Source organism: Dendrobates tinctorius, unplaced genomic scaffold (genome assembly GCF_039654945.1).
Source record: "Dendrobates tinctorius isolate UK_male_01 unplaced genomic scaffold, ASM3965494v1 ptg000011l, whole genome shotgun sequence".
In the NCBI taxonomy this organism is placed as follows: Eukaryota; Metazoa; Chordata; class Amphibia; order Anura; family Dendrobatidae; genus Dendrobates; species Dendrobates tinctorius.
The window spans coordinates 1241657-1255029 of NW_027361679.1; the positions used below are offsets into that span (position 1 = coordinate 1241657).

The following is a 13373-nucleotide window of genomic DNA, read 5'->3' on the forward strand; positions in this document are numbered from 1 at the left end:
TCACGTGCAATCCATACTGGGCCTAACACCGTCTGAGCCTGCCTCCTGAGACATATATTTTGAATTTGTACGCTATCCATACATGTTATCCAGGGATACGGTACCCTTTCTAACCTTTGTGCAATCACGTGCAATCCATACTGGGCCTAACACCGTCTGAGCCTGCCTCCTGAGACATATATTTTGAATGTGTACGCTATCCATACATGTTATCCAGGGATACGGTACCCTTTCTAACCTTTGTGCAATCCATACTGGGCCTAACACCGTCTGAGCCTGCCTCATGCTGTATAGACATATATTTTGAATGTGTATGCTATCCATACATGTTATCCAGGGATACGGTACCCTTTCTAACTTTTGTGCAATCACGTGCAATCCATACTGGGCCTAACACCGTCTGAGCCTGCCTCATGCTGTATAGACATATATTTTGAATGTGTACGCTATCCATACATGTTATCCAGGGATACGGTACCCTTTCTAACCTTTGTGCAATCACGTGCAATCCATACTGGGCCTAACACCGTCTGAGCCTGCCTCATGCTGTATAGACATATATTTTGAATGTGTACGCTATCCATACATGTTATCCGGGGATACGGTACCCTTTCTAACCTTTGTGCAATCACGTGCAATCCATACTGGGCCTAACACCGTCTGAGCCTGCCTCATGCTGTATAGACATATATTTTGAATGTGTACGCTATCCATACATGTTATCCAGGGATACGGTACCCTTTCTAACCTTTGTGCAATCACGTGCAATCCATACTGGGCCTGACATCGTCTGAGCCTGCCTCCTGAGACATATATTTTGAATGTGTACGCTATCCATACATGTTATCCAGGGATACGGTACCCTTTCTAACCTTTGTGCAATCACATGCAATCCATACTGGGCCTAACACCGTCTGAGCCTGCCTCCTGAGACATATATTTTGAATGTGTACGCTATCCATACATGTTATCCAGGGATACGGTACCCTTTCTAACCTTTGTGCAATCACGTGCAATCCATACTGGGCGTGAGAACGGCTGGCGAGCTGTTAAGCAAGCTACAGCACCTGTCCAGACAAGTACAGGGATTCCCTAGCGAGGAGACTTATTTGATTGTTTTCAATGTTGGGACAGCAATTTTTGGGGAGCACTATACTCTGGAGAATGATAGATGGGGCCCACCATACACTGGAACATTCCAAAGGTGGACATCAGACACTGGAGCAGCATTTACAGGGCCCTTTATACACTAGAGCATTAGAAATGGGGCCCATTATGTTTGGAGCATTATTTGGGCCCATAAGACAGTGGAGCTTCATCCATGGGGACCAACATATACTGTAGCATTATGTGGAGCTCATCATATACTGTTTCAAACATTATATGGGACCAATGATTCTGTATGGAGAAATAGATGGGCCTCGTCATGAGATGTAAAAAGTGAGGTATTTTTCATTGTACTATACCGCTATTTATCTGCCGTATCGGAGCATGATGAGTTGTGGTATGTGTTAAAGGGGCGCTCTTTCGCCCAGGGCACATGAAAACCTGCAGCCAGCCCTCCCCCCCCACAACTTTAGCCAAATAACCCCCATTTTTCAGTGCGTAACTTGTATTATGAAGTTAATTAAGGTTGACAAGCTTAAGTAAGAAGAATTGATGCTTTTGGCATTCAAATGGGCACTGTAGGTGTGTTTCCTGTCCTCCTCTCACTGCCGACTTTTATTCCCCATTGACTTACATTGGGTTTCGTGTTTCGGGATGACCCCGACTTTTCCCTATAATCGGACGATCTTGCTCGACCCGACTTTTGGAAAAGTCGGGTTTCACGAAACGAAACGCGATCCTAAAAAAACAAAAGTCGCTCAACTCTAGTGGTGAGGTCACAATCACGTGACTAGTCAGCTGCTGGATTCGTGGGTGTGGCTATACCTTTATAATGTAGACTACTCCTGAAACACGGGGCAGTATGTAGGGAGGGACAAGCCTCCTGTGTGTGTGCTGAGGCTCCAGGACTGAGCCTGAAGGAATGGACAGTTATGTTTTTTTTCCTCCTGAGCTGAAGGCTAGTTCTTTGGTGATGTGCTGTTTTTAGTTTATGAAGCAATAAACCCTATGAACTTTAAAGGAATGCGCCACCTGATTGACTCCCTTTGCACCTGAGTGAGTACAATCCCTAGAATATATATACTGTATATATACACTGCTCAAAAAATAAAGATATCACTTAAACAGAATATAACTCCAAGTAAATCAAACTTCTGTGAAATCAAACTATCCACTTAGGAAGCAACACTGATTGACAATCAATTTCACATGCTGTTGTGCAAATAGAATAGACAACAGATGGAAATTATTGGCAATTATCAAGACACAACCCCCATCTGTGGACGTCGGGCCCTCAGACCATCCTCATGGAGTCGGTTTTGCAGGGCTATGGCAGTGCTCCTGCTGTTTCTCCTTGCACAAAAGCGGAGGTAGTGGTCCTGCTGCTGGGTTGTTGCCCTCCTATGGACCCCTCCACATCTCCTGGTGTACTGGCCTGTCTCCTGGTAGCGCCTACAGCCTCTTGACACTACGCTGACAGACACAGCAAACCTTCTTGCCACAGCTCGCATTGATGTGCCATACTGGATGAGCTGCACTACCTTAGCCACTTGTGTGAGTTGTAGATTCCGTCTCATGCTACCACAAGTGTGAAAGCATAACCAACATTCAAAAGTGACCAAAGCATCAGCCAGAAATCATTGGTACTGAGATGTGGTCTGTGGTCCCCACCTGCAGAACCACTCCTTTATTGAGGGTGTCTTGATAATTGCCAATAATTTCCATCTGTTGTCTATTCCATTTGCACAACAGCATGTGAAATTGATTGTCAATCAGTGTTGCTTCCTAAGTGGACAGTTTGATTTCACAGAAGTTTGATTTACTTGGAGTTATATTCTGTTGTTTAAGTGTTGTTTATTTTTTTGAGCAGTATATATAATAATTTTTTTGCTCTATATTTGGTCCCAATAGGGGACTTGAACCTGTTATCCTTTGTACTATATTCTGCAACAATTTGATATTGCAGTATATAGTGACTAAGCATCATAGAAGTGCTAAAAAGACAGTCTTGTGGGTCCACAGCAATCTCCTTGCTGCAATGTCAGAAATTGTCAGTATAATTTAAAGGGTTAACAGCAGTGGTTGAAGCCAGGTCGGGTCACTGCTCTCAGAAGTATGTGTTGGCTGTATAATAAATCAAACACTTATCCTGCGTGAATTGGGTACAGTTTCTGAGCCCACTCCATACACCTTCACCTGCTCCATGACTTAATAGTATGTCATTGGACAGGAAGGAGTTAAGCTTGCAGGAACAATCCTTATGTTCACGTAATAAACAGGTTCAGTGTTTTTTAAACTGAAAATTGTCAAATTTTAAAGGTAGCTAAACTTTTGACAATTTTTAATATTTTTATACCATTTAATTGCCTAGTCAAAAGAATGCTGAGAAGCGTGACGCTCAGCAGGCAGGGGGATAATTTAAGTCATAGGCTTTTTAAAGCCTCCCTGTTCTATTCTGTATGTTTTCTCTCGCTCAATGAGAGGTCAGGGGGGGTCTCAGGACCCAGACACTCAGCGATATGCAAGCAATTAAAAAAACTAAAAACAATTTTAAGAATGGTCAAAAGTTTAGTTATTCTTGATTTTGACATCTGCTTGATTCTTTTTTTTTTGCATTCAAAAACAGTATTTTGATGCTGTGAAATCAGGTTTTTTTGATACTTTGAAAACTCTATCTTTCTTTTTTTCTTATAAGCTCCCTGGAGTGTAAGGCAGATGCTGGTGAGACAGCTTAGTGTTCTGCTCCTGAACTGTACTCTTTAATTAGCTGCTGAGATTTTATGTATCAACCTATGTGTCCACAGGAGAATGCTTGAAAGGTTCTATCTCGTAACAAGATGAAAAAGCTGCATTCCTATGAAATCTCTGACTCATTTTTTCACATTTGCTTTCTTTCTTCGGTGGACCATCATTTGTACTTTAGTCACCTTTGAAAGTCTAATACTGTGAATAACCAAAGGGACAACATAATACTTGAATAACGCAAAATGTATATTCCTCTCACACTTCAGCGAGTGCTCAAATAAACCCAGGATTGGACAGATATGTTGTTGCTATAAATTATGAAAATAATAATCCTTGTATCATTCATTCCAGCACTAATGAAAACAATAATAATAATAACAATAATCTAATACCAATAACACAACAAATTAGTTACTCACACAAATAATTACTACTCTCTTTCCTAATGTAATATACCATTATTCAAAGCAACTTTTAAAAATACTGCATATTAGGCATCATATGTTTAGTGTTACCACAAATTTTGTAAAATTTGGTATATTTTGTAGTCCATTGAATTCTCTGTAGTTCGGTGGGTCTCCTGGTCCTTAGACTTTTTATTGCATCCATACTCTCAGTTGGCACTCTCAGGCAGGTGCTGTGCAATTCTGAGCCATCTTTTGAGTGATCGAGCGGGACCTAAGATACGCGATCTGACTGATCTACAGGGAAATTAAGGGACTACAAAATATTAAAAAACGTAAGAAAGTTTAGTTACATTTTACTCACTGCCCTGATTAATAGTTAACACTGTTTAGCAAACCATCATGCAACATAATGGGAGATTTTAATGATCCAGATGTTTGTTGGGAATTTCTCTCAGGTCAAAATAATGGGCCCAAAAAATTCTTATGTTCTCTTGCTGACAACTTTATCTTTCAAAAAGTAGAAGAGAGGATCTTCCATCTTGGACCTAATTCTTACAAATAAGGAGGAAATGGTTGAGGAAGTAAGGTGACTGGGAATTTAGGAGGCAGCGATCAAGCTATCTTCGAATTTTCAAAAACAAGAGGAGGAAGACCTGTGATGGCTCAGACTTTAAGGTTGGACTTCAGAAAGGCAGATTTTAATGGACTCAGATAGAAGATAGGAAAGGTATAGTGGCTGGATGTTCTAAATGTCCAAGAAAGATGGAAGATTTTGCTAAATGAAATTCTCACTGCATCAGTAACAATCCCCAAAAAAGGAAGAATTGGAAGCATTTAAAGAGACTAGGATGGATGAACACAGAAAATAAACACTTGCTGTACAGGAAAAAAGAAATGTATATCAAATGGAAAGAGGGGGGATAGCTAAAGAGACTTATCATGCTGTCTGCAGGGAATGCAGAGCAAGAATTAGAAGAGGTAGAGAAAGTAATGAAGTGAGGCTTGCGAATAAGACCAAAAGCAATAAAAAAGGATTTTGGGAGAATGTCAAAAGCAAAAGAAAAGTCAAAGATGTTATAATATTTTTACAGGATAAAAAGGGTGATGTAGAAAAAATTATGTTGAGAAGGCCAACTTTTAAATTCCTATTTTGCATCTATGTTCTCTAAGAAACAAATGTACCATCAGCTGATCTTCACTGTACTATCAAAGGAATAAAAGAATCCACACTATCTTTAAACAGAATAAATCTAGTCCAGATGAATTATATCCTACAGTACTGAAAGAGATTGTAGAGGAAATTGCAGTCATAATCTTTGAAAATTTTTGGAAAATAAGAGAAGTCCCAGAAGATTGGAGAAGGGCAAATGTTATCCCTCTCTTCAAAAAAGGAGAAACGACAAAGCAAGAAAATTACAGCCCAGCGAGCCTTACTTCTACATCAGGAAAGAGCTTTGAACAAATTATTAAACAGCATGTATGAAAGTACTTGGATAAGAATACAATAATTACCAGAACATGGGTTTCTAGCATTACCAGACTAGTCTAATTTTCTTCAATGATGGAATCACTGACTGAGTGGATCAGGCAAATGTGGTAGATATAGTATATATAGACTTCAGCAAAGCATTTGATAAATTATCTCATCCTATCCTTATTGAAAAAATGACCAAGTATGAGATTGGCAAGGCTACACTTAGGTGGATTTAAAACTGGCTCAGTGATCATACTCAAAGAGTGGTAATAAATGGCTGCACATCCAATTGGAAGAGTGTTTCAAGTAGAGTATCACAAGGCTCTGCCTTGGCCCCAGTTTGTTCAACAATTTTATAAATAATCTAGATAAGTTAACAAAAAAAACAAACCCAATTTGCAGATGATGCAAAGCTAGGATGGATAGCTAACACAACACTAGAGAACACAGAGAAAGGATTCAGAAGGATCTAGATAATCTTGATGTCACGCCTGCGGGTGCTCACCTTAGCTTCTCCGCTTCTCAGCATGACGCAGGCTTTGTCCCGCGCCATCCCTCGCCTGTGTTCTCGGAGTCCCGATGGGTCAGTGTTCCGCGCTCCTCCTGCCTCTAGTGTTGCAGGGAGGTATTGACCAGGTGGCTCTGCCCTGTCATGGCAGCACTCACCGGGTATTTCAGCGCCGCTTCTGAGCATGTAAGGTGCCTGATTGTTGTGAGTTCATTTTCCCCTTCACTACTGAGGCCCGAGGAACTCCCTCTTCTGGTAAAGAAAGGTAGTGAGCCTGATTATCAAACACCTGAGGCTGATGATGATGACTGGCTGAGTGGAGTTACTGACTGGATATAAGGCTGCCGACGCCTTTCTGCCCTGCGGGTGATTTCTCTGTGGGATCCTTGGAGACCAGTCTGAATTCCTGCTCCTCTAAAGCTAAGTTTGCTGCTCGGCTTTTTGCATTTGTGCTTTGACTTTGTTTTGCTTTGTTTTTCTGGATTTCTGCCATTCCCTGCTGGGGTGTGCTGAATTCCTTTAGCTCTGTCTTCTGAAAATACCTGAGTGCTGATTTAGTTTTTGAAGCCTAGCTGCTTCAGGGTCTTTTTCATATCAGCTTGTTGGCTTATGTCTTTGATAGGGTTTTGGCAGATTGCAGACAGCAGCCTTCCTGTCCTTTCCTATCTAGGTAGTTTTGGGCCCCGGCTTTGCTCAGTCTATCTTTCTGTCTGTGTTAGTGTTTTCATCTTGCTTCACCGTCATTATATGTTGGGGACTGCCTATTGCTTTGGGGTCTGCTCTGGGGCAGTTTAGATTTCCCCTTTCTTTCTTTAGGCCTATTTAATTCTCCGGCTGTGATCGAGGGGTCTAGGGCATCGTAGGAACCCCCCACGGCTACTGCTAGTTGTGTTGATAGGTTCAGGGGTCTGCAATCTCATAGTTGCCAACTTTTCTGGTTTTCTGGACTTAGCTTGTATTTCTGTTTTTGCCTCCTACGGTGACTCATTCATAACAGAATCACCCGCCATACCGCAGATCCTAGGATACTCAATAGCAGGAAAGAATTGTAAAAAAAAAAAAGTGTGTATATTTTTTCCTCTATATCTCTGAGGCCGTAGGGGGAATTTTTTTTTTCTCTCAATGGAGATAAAGCAATTGTCTGATCGTGTGGAGCAGCTCGCTGCGGAAGTGCGGGGAATTTCCGCCTACCTTGCTCATTCACATGCTGCTGAACCTAAGATTCCTACACCTGATGTATTTTTTGGGGATCGGTCTAAATTTTTGAATTTCAAAAATAATTGTAAATTATTTTTTGCCTTGAAGCCTAACTCGTCAGGGAGCTCCGTGCAGCAGGTTAAAATTGTCATCTCTTTGCTGCGTGGCGATCCCCAGGATTGGGCGTTTTCTTTGAAACCAGATGATCCTATTCTGACTAATGTGAACGCATTTTTTCAGGCCTTGGGGTTGTTGTATGATGAACCTAATGCTATTGATCAGGCTGAAAAGACCCTGCTGGCATTGAACCAGGGTCGTGATTCTGCAGAATTGTACTGTCAAAAATTCCGAAAGTGGGCAGTACTTACTACCTGGAATGATAATGCCTTGGCTGCTCTCTTTCGGAAGGGGTTGTCAGAAGCCGTAAAAGATACTATGGTGGGATTTCCTGTTCCCTCTGGTCTTGACGATTCTATGTCATTAGCCATTCAGGTTGATCGGCGTTTGAGCGAACGCAAAGCTGCACGAGAGGTGTTGCCACCTGTTGAACAAATGTCTGAACCTATGCAATGTGATAGAGTTTTTTCCAGAGAGCAGCGTCAGGAGTTCAGAAGGCGTAATAAGTTGTGTTTTTTCTGTGGAGATGCCTCGCATATTATTTCTGTCTGTCCTAAACGAGAGAAACGCTTTGCACACACGTTTTCTGTTGGGGGTGTTCAACCTAAGTTTCTTCTGGCTATTACTCTGATCTGCTCCCTGTCCACATTTTCCGCCAAGGCTTTTGTGGATTCGGGAGCAGCCCTAAACCTAATGGACTTGGATTTTGCTAAACGTTATGGATTTCCGATGACACCTCTGCAGACGCCTATCCCTTTGAGGGGGATTGATGCTACTCCTTTGGCTAAAAATAAACCTCAGTTTTGGACCCAGGTGGTAATGCGGGTCGCCCCAGACCATCAAGAAAATTGCAGATTTTTGGTGTTGCATAATCTGCATGATAATATTGTTCTGGGGTTTCCCTGGTTACAAATTCATAATCCAGTTTTGGATTGGAAATCTGTGTCTGTGGTGAGTTGGGGTTGTCGGTGTGCCTTTAGTGAGGCTCCGGTGTTTTCCACCTCTCCTCAGTCGCATGATGTTCCTGATTATTTGGCGGACTTTTATGATGTATTTAGTGAGAATGAGTCTGCGTCTCTGCCTCCTCATAGGAGTTATTACTGTGCAATTGAACTGAGCCCGGGGTGTAAATTTCCCAAGGGTCGGCTCTTCAATTTATCTGTACCCGAGCACGAGGCTATGCGATCCTATATTAAGGAGGCGTTGGAGAAGGGTCATATTAGACCATCCTCGTCACCCTTAGGTGCCGGTTTTTTTTTTTGTAGCCAAAAAGGATGGATCATTAAGACCTTGTATAGATTATCGTGCCCTCAACAAAATTACTGTTAAATATCAGTAGCCGTTATCCCTGATTTCTGATCTATTTTCCAGAGTTAAAGGTGCTTGCTGGTTTACCAAGCTTGACCTCAGGGGGGCGTATAATCTTATTCGCATTAAGCATGGGGATGAATGGAAGACGGCGTTTAATACTCCGGAGGGATATTTTGAGTACCTGGTGATGCCTTTTGGGCTCACTAATGCCCCTGCTGTCTTCCAGTGCTTCATGAACGATATTTTCCGAGATTTTGTCGATAAATTTTTGATTATCTATCTGGATGATATTTTGATCTTCTCCAAGGATTGGGATTCTCATGTGGAACATATTCGGACTGTGTTCCGGATCTTGAGGGAGAATTCCCTGTATGTCAAAGGATCTAAATGCCTTTTTGGAGTACAGAGGATTTCATTTTTGGGATTTATTTTGTCCCCGTCAATTATTGAAATGGACCCGGCCAAGGTACAGGCCATTTACGATTGGGTTCAGCCCACTTCTTTGAAGGCCCTCCAGAAGTTTTTGGGTTTTGCTAATTTTTATCGGAAATTTATAGCAAAATTTTCTAGTATTGCCAAGCCATTGACTGATTTGACTAAGAAGGGTGCTGATGTGTTAAATTGGTGTTCGGAGGCTGTTTCTTCCTTTCAGGAGTTGAAGCGAAGATTCACCTCCGCCCCGGTTTTGCGGCAACCTGATGTCTCACTTCCATTCCAGGTAGAGGTGGATGCTTCTGAGATTGGTGCAGGAGCTGTTTTGTCCCAAAAGGATCCTGTAACATCTAAAATGAATCCCTGTGCTTTCTTTTCACGAAAGTTCTCTCCATCTGAACGTAACTATGATGTGGGGAATAGGGAACTGTTGGCCATGAATTGGGCATTTGAGGAATGGAGACATTGGTTGAAGGGAGCTAAGCATCAAGTCGTGGTCCTCACTGACCACAAGAATTTGATTTACCTAGAGTCGGCTAAGCGCTTGAACCCTAGACAGGCTAGGTGGGCCTTGTTTTTTACACGTTTTGATTTTGTGGTTTCTTTTCTTCCTGGAACGAAGAATGTCAAGGCAGACACCCTCTCTAGGAGCTTCTTTGCTGATTCTCCTGTGGTGACCAAGCCTGCTACCATCTTAGGCGAAGGCGTAGTTCTTGCTGCCATCTCGCCCGATTTGAGACGTGCTCTGGAAGAGTTCCAGGAGGACAAACCTGAGCGTTGTCCCAGTGGAAAGTTGTATGTTCCTGACCAGTGGAAGAAGAGAGTGATGTCTGAAGTTCATTGCTCTGCTTTGGCTGGTCATCCAGGTATTTTTGGTACTAGAGATCTGGTGAGTCGGTTTTTTTGGTGGCCCTCCTTGTTTCGTGATGTCAGGAATTTTGTGCAGTCCTGTGGGACGTACTCCCGGTCTAAATCGTGTTCTCGCTCTAGTGGGTTGTTGATGCCTTTGCCTGTCCCCAAGTGGCCATGGACCCATATTTCAATGGATTTCATCTCTGATATGCCTGTCTCTCAAAGGATGACTGTTATTTGGGTGATTTGTGATAGGTTCTCTAAGATGGTTCATCTTGTACCACTCCCTAAGTTGCCGTCTTCCTCTGAGTTGGTGCCCCTGTTTTTACAACAGGTGGTTCGTTTGTACGGGATTCCTGAGAACATTGTATCTGACAGAGGAGTCCAGTTTGTGTCTAGATTTTGGAGAACTTTCTGTTCCAGGCTGGGAATTCAGTTGTCCTTCTCCTCTGCTTTTCACCCTCAGACCAATGGGCAGACAGAGAGAACAAACCAGACCTTGGAGTCATATTTGAGATGTTTTATTTCTGCTGATCAGGATGATTGGGTTTCATTTTTGCCCTTGGCCGAATTTGCTTTAAATAATAGAGCTAGTTCTGCCACTTTGATGTCACCTTTTTTTTGCAACTTTGGGTTTCATCCTCGATTTTCTTCAGGGCAGGTGGAGCCCTCTGCCTGCCCAGGTGTTGACACTGTGGTGGAGAGAATGCACCAGATCTGGGACCAAGTGGTGGATAAGTTATCTCTCTCCCAGGAAAAGGCCCAGCGGTTTTCCAACCGACATAGGACCATTTGTCCCCAGTTTAAGGTTGGTGATATGGTGTGGTTATCATCAAAAAATATTGCTATGAAGGTGGATTCTCCTAAGTTTAAGCCTAGATTTATTGGACCTTACAAGATTGTGGAGATTATTAATCCGGTCTCTTTTCGTTTGGCTCTTCCTGTCACATTTAAAATCCATAATGTGTTCCATAAATCTTTGTTGAAGAGGTTTGTTGAACCTGTTGTTCCGGGGGTGGCACCTCCAGATCCTGTATTGGTTGAAGGTAACATGGAATATGAGGTAGAGAAAGTACTGGATTCCCGTCTGGCTAGACGGAGACTCCAGTATTTGGTTAAGTGGAAGGGTTATGGTCAGGAGGATAATTCCTGGGTCTCTGCCTCTGATATTCATGCCAAAAGATTGGTGCGTGCCTTTCATCGGGCTCACCCTGATCGCCCTGGTGGCGTGGTTGAGGGTTCGGTGACCCCTCCTCAAGGGGGAGGTACTGTTGTGAGTTCATTTTCCCCTTCACTACTGAGGCCCGAGGAACTCCCTCTTCTGGTAAAAGAAAGGTAGTGAGCCTGATTATCAAACACCTGAGGCTGATGATGATGACTGGCGGAGTGGAGTTACTGACTGGATATAACGCTGCCGAAGCCCTTCTGCCCTGCGGGTGATTTCTCTGTGGGATCCTTGGAGACCAGTCTGAATTCCTGCTCCTCTAAAGCTAAGTTTGCTGCTCGGCTTTTTGCATTTGTGCTTTGACTTTGTTTTGCTTTGTTTTTCTGGATTTCTGCCATTCCCTGCTGGGGTGTGCTGAATTCCTTTAGCTCTGTCTTCTGAAAATACCTGAGTGCTGATTTAGTTTTTGAAGCCTAGCTGCTTCAGGGTCTTTTTCATATCAGCTTGTTGGCTTATGTCTTTGATAGGGTTTTGGCAGATTGCAGACAGCAGCCTTCCTGTCCTTTCCTATCTAGGTAGTTTTGGGCCCCAGCTTTGCTCAGTCTATCTTTCTGTCTGTGTTAGTGTTTTCATCTTGCTTCACCGTCATTATATGTTGGGGGCTGCCTATTGCTTTGGGGTCTGCTCTGGGGCAGTTTAGATTTCCCCTTTCTTTCTTTAGGCCTATTTAATTCTCCGGCTGTGATCGAGGGGTCTAGGGCATCGTAGGAACCCCCCACGGCTACTGCTAGTTGTGTTGATAGGTTCAGGGGTCTGCAATCTGATAGTTGTCAACTTCTCTGGTTTTCTGGACTTAGCTTGTATTTCTGTTTTTGCCTCCTACGGTGACTCATTCATAACACCTGATTATCTGTGTGGCTAGCGCCTGCGTTCCTGTGCCAGGTGCATGCATTTGCCTTTAGGCACTCTAGCTCTCTGGCTAGTCCATGTGTCTCCTGTGCACTTCCTGCTATTCCCTATCTCTAGTCCGTGTGCCTCCTGTGTATCTCCTGCTGTTTCCCACCTCTAGCCCGTGAGTCCTACATGTATGCCTCATTCCGTTCTCCTCTCTCTCTCTTGCAGTGTCAAGCACTCGCTGGCTCCCAGTTCACCAGATCCTGCCCCTTCTCCGCAATTCCCATTTCTGTGTGTCGCCCTTTGCGTTCCGGAGCCCCTTGTTCCCCTCTCTGTTCCTCTATGTATATCCCCTGTACTTCCTTGGGTCGCCCCTTTGGCACCCGCTGTTGAGGTTCCATCTCCCTTGGGCCTGCACCTGACACTCCCTGTATAGGGGGTGGTCCCACTTGGTCCGCTCGCCCTTGAGACCTCTGGAATCATGACCCAGAGGGTTCACTCTAGGTTTCACCGTGAAATCGTGAGACTTGAACAATGGGCAGAAACTAATAGAATGATATTTCACAAGTAGAAATGCAAGACATCTGTGCAAGAAAAACTAAAATGACATCTACAAAATAGGAGAATAGCATGTGTGAAAAAGGCTTGGGTATACTAATAGATCACAGACTGCACATGAGTTAACAGTGTGATGGTGCAGCAAAAAAGGCAAAGGGATGCATTAAGAGAAGCATAGAGCCTCGATCACAGGAAGAACGGTAATTATCGCCCTCTACTCCTCCTTGGTCAGACCTCATCTGGAATATCTTGAACAGTTCTGGGCACCACATTTTTAAAAAGACGTGGAAAAACTGTTGTAAGTTCAGAGAAGAGCTGCCAGGATGGTGAGCAGACTGCAAACTATGTCCTACGAGGAACGGTTAAAGGATCTAAGGCTAAGAAGATATATAATAGCTGTCTACAAATATCTGAAGGGATGTCACAGTGTAGTGGATCGTCCTTATTTTCATTTGCACATGGAAACACAAGAAGCAATAGAATGAAACTGAAAGGGAGAAGATGCAGAATAGATATTAGAAAAACTTTTTCATGCTGAGGTGATCAATGAGTGGAGCATGCTTCCATGAGAGGTGATGTGTTCTCCTTCAATGGAAGAATTCAAAC

At 43.2% G+C, this 13373-nt stretch overlaps 1 protein-coding gene across 2 annotated transcripts in view; it reads right to left on the minus strand.

Moving 5' to 3' along the window:
* The window catches only part of BANK1 (B cell scaffold protein with ankyrin repeats 1), a 1011739-nt gene that overhangs the window by 132962 nt on the left and 865404 nt on the right, over positions 1-13373 (minus strand). The gene's annotated exons all lie outside the window — the stretch shown is intronic.